Here is a 6000-nt window from a genome sequence, read left to right as displayed (position 1 = left end):
TTGTTTTCCCAGTATTCAGGATCAATTTTAAAATCACCAGCGTATGTTGTGAAATTTGATATCTTTGCAGCAGCAGAACAATGAATTACATGACAAATATAGGAAAAAATTGAATTACAGTAAGTATATTTACGTACTGTATATTAAATAGTTAAATTAAAATAAGCCGTGAAAAAAACAGAAATTTAAAAAAATGTAGTGAGGTATTGTTCATGGGTTCAATTCCATTTAGAAATAGGATGGTAGAGGGGAAGAAACTGTTCTTGAATCACTGAGTGTGTGCCTTCAGGCTCCTATACCTCTTTCTTGATGTTATCAACGAGAAGACAGTATGTCTTGGGTGGTGTGGGTCCTGAATGATGGATGCTGCCTTTCTGAGGCACCGCTCCTTAAAGATGTTTCGGATACTACAGAGGCTAGTACCCATGATGGAGCAGACTAATTTTACCGCTCTCTGCTGTTTACTTTGATCATGCAGTAGACCCCCCTCCCCCCTCCCCCCCACACTAGAGGGTGATGCAGCCAGTCAGAATGCTCTCCATATAGAAGTTTGCAAGTGTTTTAGGTGACAAACCAAATCTCTTCAAACTCCTAATGAAATATAGCCACCATCTCGCCTTCTTTATAACTGCATCGATATGCTGGGACCAGGTTAGATCCTCAGATATATTGACACTCAGAAACCTGAAATTGCTCACTCCGTCCATTTCTGATCCCTCTATGAGGACTGGTTTGTGTTCCCTTATCTCACCCTTTCTGAAGTCCACAAACAGCTCTTTGGTCTTACTGACGCTGAGTGCAAGGTTGTTGCTGTGACACCACTCAACGAGCTTGCAGTAGTCCTTCAATAACACATTTGAAGGTAGACCTACTACCTTGATAAATTGTCACAGCTATGGGATAGAATTTCTGAATTAAATGAATTAGGCTTTCTGCTCCCCAACATTGGCTACTCTCCTGAATCCCATCAGTGGCCCAAGGCTTGTTTCCATGAATTCCTGTAAAAACTGTATACTTCTTCCATCCAATATACTACCTGGGGATAAAGTTGTTGACATTCTTGCTGTAAAAATATAATGAAAATGTTATTTTAAAAAAAACACAAAACGCTGGCGGAACTCAGCAGGCCAGACAGCATCTATGGGAGGGGGTAATAACGACGTTTTGGGCCGAAACCCTTCATCAGGAGTGAAGTAACATGGGATGGTCGAGGGGGGATAAGAAGTGGGGGGAGGGATGAAGTAGAGAGCTAGGAAGTGATAGGCTGGAGGGAAATGGGCTAGGGGGAAGGTGGAGAATTATGGAAAATAAAAGAGAAAGAAAGGTAGGGCTGGGGAGAGATTATAGTGAGGGGGGAAAAAAGAGAAAGAGAACCAGACAAAAATAATAGACAGGGATGGGGGTGGGGAGGCAGGGGTATCAACGGAGGTCTATGAGTTGAATGTTCATGCCGGCAGGTAGGAGGCTACCTAGGTGGGAGATAAGGTATTACTCCATTGACCTGCGTGTGGCCTCATCTTGATGATAGAGGAGGCCATGGACAGACATGTCGGAGTGGGAGTGGTCTGTGGTATTGAAGTGTGTGGCCACAGGGAGATCCCGCCACTGCTGGAGGACTGAGCGCCGGTGTTCGGCGAAACGGTCTCCCAGTCTGCGGCGGGTCTCCCCAATGTATAAATGGCCACATCGGGAGCATCGGATACAGTATATCACCCCAGTTGACTCGCGGGTGAAGTGGTGCCTCACCTGAAAGGACTGTCTGGGGTCAAGGATGGTGGTGAGGGAAGAAGTGTGGGGGCAGGTGTAGCACTTTTTCCGTTTGCAGGGATAAGTGCCCGGAGGGAGGTTGGTGGGGAGGGATGGGGGGATGAATGGACAAGGGAGTCATGTAGCTCCATTGATAACCCTGCCCCCCCTCACCCCTGTCCCTATCTATTATTTTAGTCTGGTTCTCTTTCTCTCTCTTTTCTCCTCCCTCACTATAATCACCCCCAGCCCTACCTTTCTTTCTCTTTTATTTTCCATAATTCTCCACCTCCCCCCGAGCCCATTTCCCTCCAGCCTATCACTTCCTAGCTCTCTACTTTATCCCTCCCCCCACTTCTTATCCCTCCTTGACCATCCCATGTTACTTCACGCCTGATGAAGGGTTTTGGCCCGAAATCTTGTCACTACCTCCTCCCATAGATGCTGTCTGGCCTGCTGAGTTCTGCCAGCATTTTGTGTTTTTTAAAATTTATTTCCAGCATCTGCAGATTCACTCGTGTTGCCATTAAAATGTTCTAATTTTTTTGAAGAACTTAAAATAATTTTAGCAACTACTTACCAAGCTGCCTAATGAGTTCAAATTCCTTATTTGCAAGATCAATCGACAATGCAAGTAGTCAAAGTCAACAGAAAGTACAAGCTAACAACCAGTGATACGTTGTCGTTAGTAAAGTAATTGTCCCTTAGTTGGTATGTGTTCCTTGAATCCTACCGTTACATCACGTCTTGTCTCCAGTTCCCTGCTGTCCAAAGAGAAGTTCTGCTCTTCAAAGGCCTTTCTTGCCTGGGCTGACTGCACACGATTTGCAATTGATCCTTCCCAAACATTATGTTAACACTTGCTTTGCCACAATTTCCGGAGCAACACTTCTACACCACAGGAAAGTTCTTTGGGTTTTAATAAAATATTTGCAATTCTATAAATGATTATTCCCTATGCAACGAATATAACTTTGGCTCAAGATGCCACTTGCATACAACACTCCTTCAGTCGATGTCTTCTGGATAAATCACGAAAGCATATATTTCACTTGTTTTATGTTCTTACGTTTGTTTGTCATTTTGAATGTGATTCTGGAACTGTTGGAGCCTGTGATTTGCTGTTTGAAGGATCATTTGTGTGGTGTCAAAGAGCCTCGAACTGTCATACCAGAAGTGATTGAACAGCATGACATTGGACTTCTGAAGTTCGACAAGGATACTGGAAAAGCAATTCTGCCTGATGTGTTGAGAACATAAATTGTAAAGCTGGGTTCAAAGTATTTCCAGAATAGCGAGGGGCCTTTCTTACCAACAAATAACCGCTCAATGAACAAAACTTGGTTCAAGAGGAAATTCAGAAATGGTCATGGTGACAAAGTGACTCGCTCATGGCTGGTCTATTCCCCTTCTAAACAGTCTGCATTTTGTATCTGTTGTCTTCTCTATTCCCTGTCAGACCATCAATTCTCATTGGAGCAGGAAAGTGGAAAGCACCTGAAAGGATTAGTGTTCATGAAAATGCCAAGAATCATCTGGAATGCTTCACACAGTGGAAAGAAATGGAAAGAAATTTAGCTGGAAACAGAGGAGTTATTGATGTGGTATTTCAGTCACAGATTGAGAAGGAAAAGCAGAAGTGGCGTGATATCGTGACAAGAATCTTTCACTGCATAAAATTCCTTGCGACTCAGAATCAGAGGACACAGGGAGTCACTTCAGCTAGATGACGACTCCAATGTGGGAAATTTCCTTGGCTTACTGAAACTACTGGCCATCTTTGGCCTCGTCTTAAAAGAACACCTCACTCATTTGGAAAGTCATCCTGGATCCACATGTTATCTTTCACCAGGTGTCCAGAACGAATTCATCCATGTGATGGCATCCACTGTTCACTAGAGTTTACTGAGAAACATTCGTAAAGCCAAGTACTATGGTCTCATGTTTGACTCGACTCCTGATGAAGCACACCGTGAGCAGATGTCAGAAGTAGTGAGGTAAGTGGAAGTTGATTTTGAGAGGAAAACAGTTGGTGTTAGAGAGTCTTTCCTTGATTTTATCCAGATTAGCCAGAAGGATGCTGAGAGCTTGGTTGAAGACATCTTGAAATATCTAGAGGAGGACAAAATGGAGCTGCAAGATTGTTGGTCACAGTGCTATGACAATGCTGCTATGATGGCTGGACATAGATGTGGTGTTCATCAAAGAATAAGTGAGAAAAATAACCTGGCAGTGTTAGTGAATTGTGACAATCACTCACTCAACTTGGTGGGTGTACATGCAGCCAAGCAGGATACAATGATGGTCACATTTTTTGGAACCATTGAAGCTCTCTACGTATTTTTCTCTCGTTCAACATAGTACTGGGAAAAACGTCGTGCCTGTGGTTGTTGAGACTGCGTCCGAAATCAGGTGGAGTGCAGTGAAGCCCGTCAACAAGTACCTTGAGCAGATACTTCAAGTTCTCCAGGACATGATAAACAATGAAAACGAGATGAGTGAAACAAGAAGTGACGCAAGACAGCTGTACAACCGCATGTTGAGTTACGATTTTCTGATTTTGCTAAGATTTTGTTACAAGGTACTCATTCGCATTGACCGTATTCAAAAGCGGCTGCAGGATCCTAGCATGAATTTCCACGATGCTGTTCTGGATCTAAAAGCCCTCCGAGATCATTTTTATGATGAAGAGAAATGTTGGTCAGTGGGTCACTCGAAGGAGGAGTCGGTCTCTGTCAAGAATGGGAAATTGAATTTGAAAGGCGTCAGAGACAAAAGAAACGAATGGCTGATGAGAACTCGAGAGATGCTGGGTTAACAGCTAAGGAGGAAATGGAAAGAGTCATGAAGGGATCAGTCGACCGTCTTCACAGAGAAATGGACGAAAGGTTTGCTCGTTTGCACGACACTGACACCAAGTTTGGGTTCCTTCTCGATATCAAGGGACTGTGTTATGGCGCCGACAGTAAGAAGAAGTGCGAAAATTTGGGCGAATTGTACAGCTCTGATGTTGATGGACAGCAGCTATATGAAGAAATTTTGGATTGCAGAATGTTGTTATCAAGGCGGGTCAACGTGAAAATATCAAGACCTGAAGAGCTCCTTGAATTTATTGTTCAGTATGGAGATGAGAGCGTCTTCCCCAATCTTCACATTGCTAGTCAGATAATGCTACCCATCGCAGTTTCCATCGCCAGCTATGAGAGATCATTCAGCAAGTTAAAACGAATACTCTCGTATTTGAGAGCCTCCATGGGTCAAGGCAGACTCTGTGATCTTGCTCTGCTGAGTGTAGAAAGAGAAGAAACTGAAAAAAATTGACTGTGATCACATCATAGACCAATTTGCATCAGTGAAAGCAAGGAAGGTGCAGTTATAATTTTCATGTAGTGCCATAATTTGTTAATTAAAAGATTAACGAGCGCGACTTGTATTTTTGAGCTGACATTATGGTAAAGTTATCTAAAAGCTGGGTGTCAGATGTTTGGACAGGGGAGCAATTTCAGTGCTTGCCATTGGCGCTATTTTCCGTAGATACGCCCCTATCCGTTGTTCACTGAGGTGAGCGCCGACTATCTGCATTCTTATTGCCGAGGAGAGGGGGGACTGCCTTTTTATTGCTGGTGGATCGCTCTGCTACCAGAGAGGGGAGACTGCCTTTTAGGCAAGAGACAAAGAAAGAAACATCAAGGCGATTCTCAAATGCCACGGTGGAAAACACAGCATTCCCACCCACTGCTCCAGGTGGTGAGGGAACATTGTAAATGGCACTGTATGCGCACTCCAGGCGAAGAAGAAAGAAAATGAGGCAAACGGCAATTCCACAAACAACTTCACAGGTGACTGTCCTGGAGGCTTTTGCAAATAAGATGGCGCGAAGTATTCGTGTTTAAGAAAAACCGTAACAATTCACTTATTATATTTCAAGCACCAAACAGAAAAAGTGCAGTAACAAAACCACGTAATAAGTCATCACGTCAGGCCAGCCTCTTAAAGTGAACCCCAACTCACTTTAAGAATTGTGAATTATGTACATATTTACCAATTACTTTACCCTACACGGCACCCCCCACCCCCCCAGAATTCACTGAAACCGGCATCGTGAGCCTGTCTGGAGCTCGGATGAGCCGTATGGCTCGGGTCCTATGTTCCATGGGTGGAAGAAAAGCAGAGGTTTCTGGCTCGTCCAGAGATTCATTGACACGCTCATGGTCCTGTCGTGGTGGCAGAGGCATGATACCCCCCCCCCCCCCC

The sequence above is a fragment of the Hypanus sabinus genome, chromosome 5 (assembly GCF_030144855.1).
Source record: "Hypanus sabinus isolate sHypSab1 chromosome 5, sHypSab1.hap1, whole genome shotgun sequence".
In the NCBI taxonomy this organism is placed as follows: Eukaryota; Metazoa; Chordata; class Chondrichthyes; order Myliobatiformes; family Dasyatidae; genus Hypanus; species Hypanus sabinus.
The sequence above is the reverse complement of the archived record's forward strand: the minus strand, read 5'-3'. Positions refer to the sequence as shown.